We start from the raw sequence: 14,588 nt of genomic DNA on the forward strand, positions 1-14,588 counted from the left end.
ATGTCAGATCTGTACTTTTACTTTTAAATAAGATCAAGGAATACTTTGTAATTCTCCTCCATTAAAGAAGATTATCATGGGCACTAGTTCATCTTGCAGCAGTGAATCTGCTGCCTTACTAGGAGCTACACAATCAGTCTGTTTGAATGCAATTACATATGTTTTTATGTTTACCTCAATGAAACATTTACTAGAGCTCGGGAAAAAGATCAAGCAAGCAATCGGCCCATTTAACTGGCCTCTTGTAAAATACATTCAATAAAGTTTCATCCCTTAAGGGGCAATTTGAAAACAAAAAATTTTTTTATGGGATTTTGTAGGATTTTCTGCTGTCAAGAGTGAAACTAACCTCTTGTTCAATAATAATAAAAATAAAAAATTAAAGAAAAATAAAAGAATAAAAAAAAGCAAACAAAAACATATTATTACATTTGTATTTTATTTTTATTATTAGTCCAACCCTCTGACGTGCCTAATTGTTTTACTCATTACAATGTTTGTTAACCGGCAATATTGGAAACTTTATGTTGGAGAGTTTATGTTTATGTTGTATACCTTTGGAGCCATTATTGTAAAAGCACCATATTTTTAGCATAATCCAAATGATTTATAATTTGCATCCTAGAACCACCTTTCCTCGGAGGATGGTGTTAACAAGTAAACATTTTTTCTGAGTATTTCTCATCAAATAAGGCTAGACAGATAAAAGTGATAATCAAGAATCTTCTCTTTTATATGCAATTATTGTTTATTCCATCAAATACATATCTTTTAAAACTACTCTAGCAATGTTTTAGTTTAATAAAGACACATCAGTGGTAAAGCACTGGTGTGTTAGCACAATGAAAATCAATAATACTGATTAATTTGAAACTTTGGCCCACCTTCATATTTTTATTGTCCTGCAGTGCTATGATATAAAGTAGAAAATATATAATTGTGTGGCTCAGGAACTGCATAATAAAATGTTTTCTCTGTTTATGAAAGCTTAAATTTGAAGGCAAATCTACTCCTGCCACATTTATATCATGTAGAGGAGGAAACAAATTAACAAAGTTTATTTAAACTTTTATGACTGGTAGTTTGAGCTCCTTCCAGGTTATACAACATTTCCACAAAAAACTTTTAGTTTTCTTTGCTTAAATATTTAAGAGTGACAGAGTGAAAAGAAATTCTAACTGAAATTTATGATAGGGAGATGACAGTTGGCTCATAACCTGGTCCAGTGTTTAAAGTAAATAATCCTTTTTCACATTTAGGAATAAATTTGCATAGACGTCACAACCTGCTAACAGTAACTGTAGTGTTTTTGAGTGTAGTAGAAGCTGACCGGCAACAAGACTGTGCTGTTGGACTAAATATAGTTCACCCTTCAATGTGGTCACTCAGACCAGGGTACTTGTTTCCTAGTAATGATTTTCCTGAAAATGATACTTGTTGCTTATATGAATTTGTGTGGATTTTGATGTGATTCCACTTTGTTTTGCTCCAGATGATTTTATCAAGCAGATACTTCACAGCTCTGAAAGGAAGTGTTACAGAGGAGGGAGCTTTTCATATGTTTTCAAAACAATTGCTGAGAGTATGTTTATGTTGTGGTTTTGTGAAATTAGATAAATGGAGTCAGACAGTAAAATAAAATCGCCTCATCTGACTCTCCTAGGTAAAACTAATTTTAACCACAGTGAAGACATGACGCAATTTCAAAAAGGAAACACTAAGGTCTATTTAGAATCCCTCTCTTTTCTGGTTGTGGGAGGAAACAGAAGGACTTAGAAAAAAAAAACCCATACAGATATGAGAGAGAACATGCAAACTCAAAGCAAAATGTATGACGTCAAAGTTTGAACCTTGACATTTTTTCTCTAATGCAACAGTGTGCTACACTGTTTTACATTTGATCTACAAATGTAAAGCTCCCACCATAAAAGAGTTGGATAGTGTCCCAAATATCATTAAACCAAATTACCTGAGCAGAAGCCCTATTTAAAAGAAGGGCAAACACTGAAAACTGAACAAAAGATGCAAAGGACATTGATGTAAAATGCTATCAGACAAACATAATCCCATTCTTTAAACTTTTAAAAATGTTGTCACATTCCAATCATTAACTTCAATACATTTTGGAGGGTTTTTATTATGTGTTGTGTCCTTTTGAGCTCTGCCTTCCTAAGGGAATACTTTATAGAACCAGTCTTTTGAATTATTTTCCAACCAGTTTTGCAACTCCAGAAACTACAAGAGAGGATTAGGGCCACTGACAAAAAATAAATTCTGACTTTAATCTCAGAATTCTATTTTGACTTGGATCTCTCCCTGACATGTCTTAAGGTTTTATTTACCTTAAAAACCTCTAAGTACTTGACATAATAGATGTATTTATAGTGAGATTTAATTTTAAACATGTGGACTCTGGTGTGTAATGTTGTGAAACTAGGCTAAAGATAAATGAATGACACACTTAACAATTTTCCATCAGTAAAAAAAAAAAAAAAGAATCAATTCATCATTTTACTTTTGTTTCACAATCAAGCCCTATTATTATTATAGGATTGGGTTGCTTGTCAAGCCCAGATAAATGAACAGAAGAGTTGTTTGTTTTCCTATGAGACTTATATCACACATACAGCAACCAGAAATGGATGGTGATTGAGTTTGAAATGATGATTTTTGTCACAGTTCATAGTGCCACCAGAGCCTGATCTTGAATCCTCTTCCTTCCCCAAGCCACCAATGAAAAGGCTCCAGTCCTAATTATATGATCCATCGGGCTTCTAATTCTAATTTTCTAATCTTCTAATTTTTACTCTCCTCAAATGACATTTACTAATTACTTCTTCTTTTCTTTTAGGAATGGTTTTCTGGATTCCTCCTACCTCCTCCTCCCGCCAACCCCATCCTGTCACGCTCATGTCATGTAGGGACAAGCAAGATGGCTGTTATCTGCTCTGGCAGTCACATCCTATTTGACTGAAAGCTACTGAGCAAACACACAAATGTCTACGGTCCTTTTAAAGCATGATGCTGTGCGAAAGAATCTGGTTAAATTGTTTCCCCTTACAGCAAGAAATTTTACAAAGTGAAGAGGGAGATGTGCGAGAAATTCTGTAAGGTAGACACAGGAAGTTGTCACCAGAAACAAGGCACAAAATATCACTTGGAAATGCTAAAACGGATAGTAAAACGAAAAGAAAATGTATGGTTGATTGGCTTTTTTTTATTTCTTGTAACAATGTTTCTTGATATTAAAGCTTTCATTATTTGAAAGCCTGTTTATTGCCCTTAAAATGGTGCAACAATTGTCATAAAGAGCTGCACTGTGAAAAATGTGCTTCGTTCTTTCTGTCAAAGCCAAACAGCTTCTATTGAGATGAGATTCTGCAAATAGCGGCAATCTCCTATCTCTTAGAGCCTAAACTCTGTCTTCCCCTAAAATTGGAAGGCTTCTGAGAAACTAGCTCCAGAATTTGGTAGGGAAGATGTAATGGTCCGCCTTCAGTCCTCACCTCCACCTCACTGAACACTTCCGTGGTCAGCTTTGGTGTGCATTCATGTAAGACCATGGTTTTTTTGTTGTTGCTTTTTTCCCCAAGCCACCTCAGTTTTGGTATATAGTGTCATTCAGAGAAAATTTGTTGGAGCTTCACAACTCATCATCCTCGTATTCTGAGAACTTTTAATGGCATCTGCATAAATAAGAAGTTTGCTTTGTCTAAAGTCCAACAATGACAATTTGGAGGGACCTTGAAAAGGGAGCTCTTGCAAGTGAAAGGTAAAGTTTTTGTGCATAAGAGTGGTGATAAGAGTGTGTGATTATTTTTAAGCAATGGTGTGTAAATCATTAACACAGTCTTGTTCATTATTCATAAAACAAACACATACATCTGCATGTCTGTATTACTCTTAGGAACATTACATAAGAAATCAACTTTATTACGTCGTTTTGCAGCTTTTCCATGTTAGAGTCAAAATGAGCAAAAACAGCGTCAAGGTTGAAGACGAACATTATTGTTGAAAAAAGAATGCAATGTTGATTATCTGAAAAACATTTTTAATAAAGCCCTTTAATGATTCAATGCCCCACAGGCTGATTTAATTGAAATTGTTATTAGGTGAGGGTTCTTGTATACCCTGAGGTGGCATAAAAGTGGCACTTGAGCTAATCTCACTGTACTTCTGCAACATTTTGGCTTCTTAGACCACAAAGGGAACAGTGAGTTCATAGGCACTGATTACAGGAGATTAAAAGTGTGAAGACCCTCCATGTTTTATCGATCATAGTGTATAAACACATCAGAAAAAAAAAAATTGTTTCTGCCTACTGTCTTTATGCTCCAGTGACCTAGCTGGATACTACTCGGCAGTTTTTTTTGAGACTGCGACCAGAATAGAGGCCGCCATGTCTCCCTGACGTTCTCCAATCTGGCACGCAGGCTTTGCTCCCACGGCTGCTCCCTCTCAACTCTGACTGACTCTCCTATGTCAAGGCTGGTTAGCCTGAATGCCACTCACAGCTCATGGATGGGCGAGAGTGAAATACTGGACACAGCAGAAAACGGGTGGTCGCAGCACACGACATGCTGATGTTTTTCAGGAAACAAGCTAAATTTTCGGCTTTTTTAATGGTTTCATGGTCAAAACTGAAGCCATATTTTGGGTGCTGACTATCACATAATTTGCATGTCTTGTTCAATTTTATAGAGACCCCCTGAGGCGACTGGGTGCCAGTCACATGGAGGAAGTCTGGACTTCTGCACATCATCGCATGAGCGCTTTATAACCCGCTAGCAGGAAATGTTGGTTCTTATCTTTATAGGTGTATCAGCTGCATAAATTAAAACACAGTCATTTTATTCATCCATGCATCCAACATGGAGAAATTACTGCAGCAAACAGCCTTCATGTCAGTCTCAGTCTGTCATTTCAGAATTTATACCATCTTTTACCGCACACACACACACACACACACACACAGTTCTATTTTCTGCAAGCATGGATGAAACACTGTGTGCTGTTCAAGTACTCTATTTCAAGAGCAGAACATGAATTATAGAGATAGTGGCAAACAATGAGTATGGCAATCCCTTTCTGCTGACCTCAATGCGCAGCCAGACAGAGAGAGGAGGACAGGGAGCAGAGGGTCTGAGGCGAGTGACCATGAACTGCTCTTGGAGTGTTGGTGGGCTCTGTGGTAGCAGGATCTTGGCTCCTGGCTCCTGGCCAATCGACATGGTGCCGTGATTTGTGTGTGTTGCTGCCCACAGGGTCACCACCTGGCTGCCACCTCCCCAAATCTCCCTGGGTTACATAAAGTGCGTTCACAGCAGGTCGGTAATTGAATTCCACACATATAGCAGTCAGCTTCTTTGAGTGTTTCTTTTTTTTTTTTTGCAAGGTGTGTGGACAGTACAACAATGCTTTTTCTTGCATTGTCATTAATCCCATTAATTCACTGGGATTAATGATATAATCCCAGTGAATAACATCATCAGAGTAATTCACTGGGATTTTATGTAACAGACTGACACAAAGTAGTGCATAACTATGAAGTAGATGGAAAAAAGTGCATGGTCTCTATTTTTAATTTGTCAAATAAAATCTGCAAAGTGTAGCTGTACTTGTATAACCCACCTTTTTCTATTAAGCCCCTAAAAAATATCCAATTCAACCATTTACCTCCAAAATCCAAAAGACATCTTTATGTACTTTCAGTATAAATCCAGCTGTTCTTTGAAGGCTTCAGAGGTCTATTAGTGAACAAACAGCACCACAAAGAGTCAAAATTCACACTAGACAGATACAGGAAAAAGTTGTAGAAAATGAAACAGCAAGATTAATTAAGTGATAAAAAAATAAATAAGTAAGTGATAATTTTATTATTTATTTAAATCCAAAATTGGTACTTTGCGCATAAAATGTTAGAGCAGCAAATGCCATACAATTCTAAATAGGCAACAAACGCTCTTCTAAAAGTAGGCCAATTACCAGTCTATGAAGAAAGACATTAATGCAACATGGCAGATTCCAAGAAGTGAAGGCAGGGTGTCTTCCTTCAGCTAATATGAACACGGAGGGGACATGTAAACAAGTGCTTCCATTACATAATCAGTCCTTTCCTCTAAGGAGCGCGCTCTTTGTCCATCTTTCCTTATACTTTCGTTTATCTCCATGGACATAATAAAAGCTGTCAATAATGTCAAATTTAGCCCATTTCTTGAAATGAAATAAAATTTTAAAATTGCTCCCCTCATGGTGGCAGCATGTTGGAGTAGCTTTGTTACATTCTGATTTGTTCCTTTTTACTTTTCTTCACAATATTTTGGGTTTAGGCTTTACATCCTTTCTACAATATTTTGACCGGGTTTTGGGTGCCGTGGAGCTGGAAGGATTTTTGTTCTTTCAGTTATTATGATGCACAGCTGTGGCAACAAAGTGTGTTTTTACAACTAGGAGCAGTTAATAAGCATCTAAAAAATAAAAAAATAAAATAAAAAAATACCTGCACTATGACCCCAAATCTCAAAGGAGTTTAACAGAAGGATTCATGGATGCAGAGGATTAACAAACAGTAAAGAGAGTTAAGGGCAAAGTTCAAACCATCGCTTGCTCTCATCGAAATGGGCAAGGATCATCTCCCCATCTATCTGCCCGACTATCTAGCCATGTGGTTTAAAGAGTGGCAAAAGCAAATGATATGGACTAGAAGTGCTTGCCAACAACTGACAATACCAATAAGGACATATTCCCTGAATATCACCTGAAATTGAGCTGTGAGCATGTCAGTTATCAGACTGCCATATGTTCAGTCAGAAGCCTCTTCAAATGTATTGCAATACTGACAGCTATTGGAGATCCTTCCTGCTCTCAGCATCACCAGCCTCAATGACTTATTGAAGATAATATGAGTTATTTTTGATTTAGTTATGTTCAATTATTGTGTAATATCTTCCAATACTAAATGAAGCAATAGTAACAAATTACAAAGAAATAACACAGTAAACAAGACATCAGTTTCAGAGACACAGCTAAATAGTTGTTAAATTTATTAGAAAGTTTAAAAAAAAAAAAGAACTTATTATTTCTAGCCCCTTTACTAATTGTCTTATTCTTTTTATGTATTTAGATATAAATTGACCACAAAAAAGAATCATGCCTGCTTGTAAATCAGCAACATTTTCAGAGACACCAATTCTGGGAGTGTGTTTCACCAGTGTAAATATTATAAATTTGCATCAGAAGCTGCTAGAAAGGAAATGGCAAGTACATTATGCAGCATAATGCTCTTACCCTTAGATGGAAAGATGTGTATTAAAGGAAACAGCTTGGTAAAAATAAACAAAAACAAAAAACGGCCAGCAGATAAAGATTACTAGCATAGCAACAGATCCTATGCAGGGGTCATTGCCAATAGTCTCCTCAACTTAGCACTCAATCACAACTAAATTAAATCTAAGGATGACAGATGCCACTAATATGTGACGGGTGAGTTAGGTCAAATTAAGATCCATAAGCTGACCTTTACTGCCTCCTTTCACAGAACCTATCATCAGGCCTATCAATAGGGAACTAATGAGTCTTAATGGTGTGCTCCTGGCACCGCGCCATCGCTTACACTGCAGCATCATGCTCACCAGAGCTCAGGAAAGGTTACACGACTGTTGACAAGGGCTCTCAATGAAAACACTATTATCTCGGTTGTTGCAGAGCATCAACAGGCTCTTGAACACAATTGATCCACCTGTTCTCAAGCCTTTTCACTCTATCAGTCCTTTTCTTTTCTTTTCTTTTCTTGGTAACAATACAAGAAGACTGAATGGATGAATACAATTCTTTTGTTACTATCATCATGTACTATGCCATTACCACCAAAATGCATTTTAATGCAACAAAACCAATATCTTAAGACCCCGACAAGAGTTCAATGCATGCTTTTCTAATAGAAAATGAATGGGAAACGTTTCCCTTCTTAAGACGCTGTAATTGTTGAAGAGGAATTTTGCTTGTGTGCCCTCATTGCAGTTGGGAGCTATCTTTAGCTGTTATCTTCCCCTCAAAATGCAGTTGTGAACAAATTTGGACACTTGGGGGAGCTTTTATCTGTCCTTGTGCAAATGTGCAAGCTCACACAGGATTGCACACAGTGATTGAGCCATGAACCATGAAAATGTCAGCTCCTGTTAATAACAATGCATTGGATCAAGCATGCTGGATCCAGCGTCTGCACTTTACACTGCATACATGCTGTATTGGTGGACGGTCAGCAGCTCAAGTCTATTTATGACACACAGCCAGTGCATGTTTCTCCTTCGATTGTGGCCTTTGGAGTGAAACTGCAGCACAGAGATTAATAAGCCTCTCGCAGTCTGCCTGGGTTAGACTCAAAGCCACAAGGAAGCTGAACAGTTGCTGCCTGCAGAGCATAACAACGGCTCAGAATCTGATGGCAATGGACAAGTCAGTGTAAGGGTGGGGAAAAAGAATCAGATATTTTTCTTTACACATTTACTGCAACATGGCATTGAAAAACTGCAAAAAAACTAAAAATTTCATGAAGGAGGGTTCATTTTATGTTACTGGAATCTCTGAAATTAAAATGATTTTTCTGTCACACATCTATCCGTCATTGCATTAATTGATTATAATGTAACAAACATGATTTGCTAGCTCGTCCAATATTAACTTTATGTACATTATGAGTTTTTCTTTTCCCAAACAGTAATTTTAGATGGTTTAAAAATATTGAGTAATTTAGTTTGTTACCCAGTTGTATGGGAGGTTTTGGAATCAGCAGAGAGTTGGAGAGAAATCACAGCGCCCAAATAATCTGAATGACAAGAAAAAACAAGGATCATTTCAGAGGTTTCATTTTTTATGATCCAAGTCAGAATTCAAATGTTTTCCAGATTCCAGTTTCAAGATTTCACTCTGTCATCATGTAATGTAGTACATGATGACAATAACAAAAGAATTCCCAGTCCTTTTCATTCAGCTTTTGAAGTGGTCCTACTTTATAATATACATATTTTTTTTGCTTTTCCCCACTATCATTATGTTTAACAAAGAAATTAGTCCTCTAATAAATTATCTTCCACCAGTGTTTTGTGGAAGGTAATGTTCTAAAATGAACATGAGCAACAAATACATGTTTAATAAGAACCTTAGGATGTTGCAATCTGTTTTTATATAACATATATAGACATATAGTAGATGTCAATTTCATAAGAAGATCATGTCAATAACAGTGACTGACTCAGTAATAAGATGCAAACTGCTAGTGATGAGTGAAAAAGAAAACTGTTGAAATGTTAGCATAAGCAGACATAGTGCTAATGCTTTCAGTTGGCAACGTAATGTATTTGGCATCATTTAGGAATCTATTTTTAACAATATTTTCAGTATAAACCATATTGTGAAAAAACAAAATCTTTCTCAAAGTAGACAATATGAAGTATATTAGGAAAATAATAAACACACAAATAAAACAAAAATAGATTTTTCAGCTTTTCGTATAATCACTAAAACATTTGTTGACTGCTGTATATTTACATTGTTAATTTGTAAATAAACACAAAAATATTCAAGACTTTATAGTTACCTGAATGAGTTTGGTGTTAATTAAAAATACAAACTGCCGGAGCATAACTTAAACTGTTATATGATAAACAACTGTCATTCAACATAATATATGAAAACTTTAAAGCATCTATAATTTATCCAATAAGAATATAAAAGCTGCAGCTGATGATGATCCAAGGCCCTCAGAGGAGTGGTGTGTCATTTGACAATGACCTTTCATGTCCACCTGTGTTGAATTTGTTACCTGTCAGTTTCTTTCCTTTATCTCTCATAGATATTTATGCTGGGAGCTGCATTTGTTTCCCTCAAGAAGTGCAGCCTCATCATGTGCAAATAATGAGCCTTGCGGGCAAGCAGTCCCCAATCTGATGATTTTTGACCTGATGTTGCCATCTAGCGGTCAAATGACGGAATACTTAAACAACAAGCAGTATGTGTTAAGTTCTAAATTTCAGTGAAAAAAAAAATATTCACGTTATTTAAACAAAAAAAAGGTAAATATCGATACACATATGCAAGTTTAGAAATGTTTTTGTTGTTGTTGTCTTCATTTTAAAGTCAGATAATAAAAAAATCATGGTATTGTCCAAGCTTCTTAACATATCAAAGTCCCTGATAATATTAGTTATAATGAAAAAACAAACAAACAAACAAAAAAAACTAAATCTTTAAGGAAAGGGACAAAAGCATAAACATCAACAATGAGCAGATTTTGAATCTTAGTTGTAACTCTTCTCTCAATCACACAATTCACTATGTGGATGCTAAGTTTATCAATCAATCAATCAATCAATCAATCAATCAATCAATCAATCAATCAATCAATCAATCAATCAATCAATCAATCAATCAATCAATCAATCAATCAATCAATCAATCAATCAATCAATCAATCAATCAATCAATCAATCAATCAATCAATCAATCAATCAATCAATCAATCAATCAATCAAGTTTATATGCACAGCATATTTCATCAACAAGAGGATATGATCCTACAAAGTCAAATACAAAGTTTAATTTGTGTATCAAATGTGAAGTCAATCTTTAAACAAACATATTTTCAGGTGAAAGTGAAATTTTTCTTTTGCCTTGTTAACACATTACCTGCTTTGACATTTATCTGATTACCTTTTAAACAGTGTATGTAGATATTTTTTGTTCATGCTAATATTTTTGCTGTTGCCTGCAATGTCAGCCATTTTATGGAAGCTATTGTCCGGGTTAATTAGAATAGAATGGAAATAGCCCTTCTTATAATGTACATGTGTATGTGCATAGCTGTGCAGTGCAGAAAAACAGACATACATTTAAAGCAGAAATATTTCAAAGTGAGTAAAAACACTCGAAACTCCTTTGTGCATCCATGATTCAGCAGTCTGTTACTGGAGGAGCTCTCCAGTTTTGCAACAGTTTTATGCATTGGGTTAGTGGCATTGTCCACTGTTATTTTAGCAACAGTTCTTCTGTCTCCTCCCGCCTGTACTGGGTTGAGGGCGAATCCTAGCACAGAGATGCTAAATGCTTCATATCAGCTGTGGACAAACTGTTCCAATATGCTACACAATAGAAGATGGTACACTCCTGCACTCCAAAATAACCATGAAAGTATTACAACTTATGCTCAGTTAAATTTTACTTCAATTTTACCTTTTTAAATTTCAGTATCTCTCAATCTTGGAAGAGAAATAATTACTTGTGGTGTCTTTAGCATCTGATTGAATGCATCAAATAATGCTTACATCATGTGGAGTCCATCAGAGAAATCAAGGGAACTTTCATGTGTTGGGTATCATTGAAAGTCATCACCTGCTGATGCATATTATGGACTGCATATACTTTTGAAAAGCTTGTAGTAGTTGAAAACAGATAAGTGAGGGAAAGTCAGTAATTTCTATTGGTGGTAATGTAAAATATATAGAAATAATTAAATTGCTTGCAATTAAATAATTGAATAATTTAAAAATTGTGAAACTTTTACAACTAACAGATTACAGGGAGAACTTTAATATTTCACCCTTATGGATTTTCAAATAAATCTCTTTGAAGGATTGAGGAGACAAATAAAAATGTATATAAACTAAACTATCTCTATTGTTTTAAAAATTGATATAGGACAAAGTTTGAAACAATGAAGGAAATTTTGGTGAATTAGGATAAATCAAAACCTACTTCACAAATTAAGTGAGCACACACAACTTTGGCACACTGCTTTATTTATACATATTTTTTCTCTGTTTATTTCCAAAAAATTACCAACAGTGTGTTTAACACACTGTTGGTAATTTTTCTCTTTTTCAGTTCATACCTAAACTAGCAGATTTTGTTTTACTATACACCTTTCCAAAACACTTGTAAAAAACATTTAAGCAGCATATTGCCAAATAAAATGTTTCTTCACCAAAAAGTGCAAATTGTTCATGTTGATAGAATAAATACCAATTATGCATTTTATACATTTTTAATTCAAATATCTCACATCTAAGGGGAGCCTGAACAAGATCTGATTTTCACAATACATGCCTCTCTGTCGCTGACCTGGAATGCATTACCTAATAAAGACATTAACCCTCATCTCGCTCTGCCTTCTTAAATACATACCATTTCTTGTAAAAAGCCATTTTGTTGTCATGGACACAGACAGAAAAAGAGGACAAAAAAAAGGAAAACATCATCTGTGTCCATAGCAACTGATTCAAGTTTAGTGCTGCCAAAAATGGTTTAGGCAAAAGTCTACTGAGTGATGTTAGATAATGTGTGTGCATGTATTATATGGCGTCATATGGTTCACGCAAGCAGCACACACATACACAAAAACCTGCACACTTAAAGAATTGGAACGGCAGGAGATTTTGATCCCATCAAAAGATTGTATGCAAAACCTGCAGTTTAATGTTGCTTGTGTAAGGTGAGTAAATAGAACAACATAATTAACTAATTGATGTGATGGTGATTGTTGATGGAAACATGAGCAGGCTTTGTCTGCTTTTAGTGCTCAGTAAGAGAAAATAGGCCTCTTTCCCTGCAAACAGAGCAAAGCATCCTCAGGAAGCCCTTAATCCCCTTTAGAAATCTTAGTCAACTACTATAAATAGAAAACGTCACTTAGTGCCCTCTGCTGGAGACTAATTTGAGCCACAGGTTTGAGCTGTGCTCTGTACCAGAGAATATAGCAATGCCATGACTCTCCTCAGACAGGTCTGTGCTGGATTATGTGAGAAACAGATTATGCTGTCAGTGCAACACTGAGCAGTCAGTCATTCTATCTCTGTCCTCTCAGAGTTGCATTGTCTCTTCAGAACAATCTTAATTAACTAACATTGTATTTTTTTTAGAAAAGTGCCTCCATATTCCTGTTTTCAAATGAAACAGAAATCCCTGTCAACATCTGCAAAGACAGGACAAGATGTTTAAATGCTCTGTCCAACTGAAGCAACTTCAATAATAAAAAGAAATGGAGAAAAATAGAAATGAAAAAAAGCAATGAACACTGAATCACTAAATATAAACAAAAGTGTGCTCAAGCTGTTGCAGTTGTACAACAATACATACCTTAAGTTAGTTTGATTAAACTTGATAAATTAAAAAAAAAAGGTTTTTGTTGTGCTCGTGGGCATTTATCTGAAATCTAACATTTTCCGCTGAAATTAGAAAACCTGTCATACTTCAATTCAAACCTTAAGTTAAAACAAGTGGGAAACAGAGAGGAAAGCCTTTGTTCCACTTCTCACGAAAATACAACAACATTGTTAAACTGCAACCTCATCTTCCTCTACGAGGAAGAGTGTTTGTGTGTTTAAATAGGAGAGGGGATGTTGCTTTAGAGTGGCTCAGTTTTCAGTGTGACAGTGAGAGAAAACAGAAAAGGTAAACCAGACAAGTGTGAGTGCACTGGAGACAGAAAGACAAAGAGAAAGAAAGCTAATTCATGTCTGAATGTGTGTTTGTTTGGGTAGCCAACTGTGCCCTTGCCTGCACTCTGTTGTGTGTCTGTTTTATGATGGTGCTGCTGATGGTGGGAATGCAGCGCAGCTAATCCCAGAGGAGGGCAGAGCACTGCAGAGGAGATGCTTGGCAGATCTCCCCTCATCCGTGTGACTGCTGTTGGCGGCTGGTGTGGAGAAGAAATCCGGAACTGGATCAGAAAGCGAGTCGACCGTGTTTAATTTGGACGAGGCTTTTCCCACTGAGGGCGGGCAGAGATAAACCAGCGGCAAAGCACACAGAGGTGTCTGCTGTCCTTCCTCAGCCAACTGCACACCCACAGGAGCAGCTATAGATAACAATCAGGGTCAAAGTATGTCACATATTTGTTCACTCACCCTTACTGATCCTGATGTAAAATATTTGGCTCTAATGTAAGATGAAAATGCCACTGTACAGAGTTTTAAGTGGCATTAAAGATTTTTTTTCTCAGTGTCATGATATTTCAAATCTTCTTAAAGAGATCCAGTGAGCTGCTGTAGATATGTAGGTGACATTACATTATAAAACTTAGCTCTTTAATATCCAGCATCACCAAGTCATGTATGACTTAAAACCTGCAGATACAGTTATACAAAAATATTTCATCTTATATATTACATATTTCAACATATGTATGTTATTTTTCACGTTCTTAAACATTCTAGCAGTGTAACTAAAGAAATAAATCGTAAAACTTTAAATATTTCTATATTTAAAGTTATATATATATATATATATATATATATATATATATCCTATAGTTTACATATTTGGACATATTTGATCCAAACCAGGATCCATAGTTTAAAAATAAATATGAAACCCCAAGAACTTCCAACAAATCCAGTACTAACTGTCAATGCAAATCAATTCCAAGAACAAACTTCATGATGGTAAACCAAGTGCCCAAAGTGTCTAAAATGCCTTACGGCCGGTTTGTGCTACTGTTGATGTAAACATGCACGCCTGAGCAACCGGACAGAGACGGCACTGGACTAATTTCCATTGTAGGACTGGCCGAAAACCAAGAAGTGAAAAATCCTGAG

Source organism: Gambusia affinis, linkage group LG08 (assembly GCF_019740435.1).
Source record: "Gambusia affinis linkage group LG08, SWU_Gaff_1.0, whole genome shotgun sequence".
NCBI lineage: Eukaryota > Metazoa > Chordata > Actinopteri > Cyprinodontiformes > Poeciliidae > Gambusia > Gambusia affinis.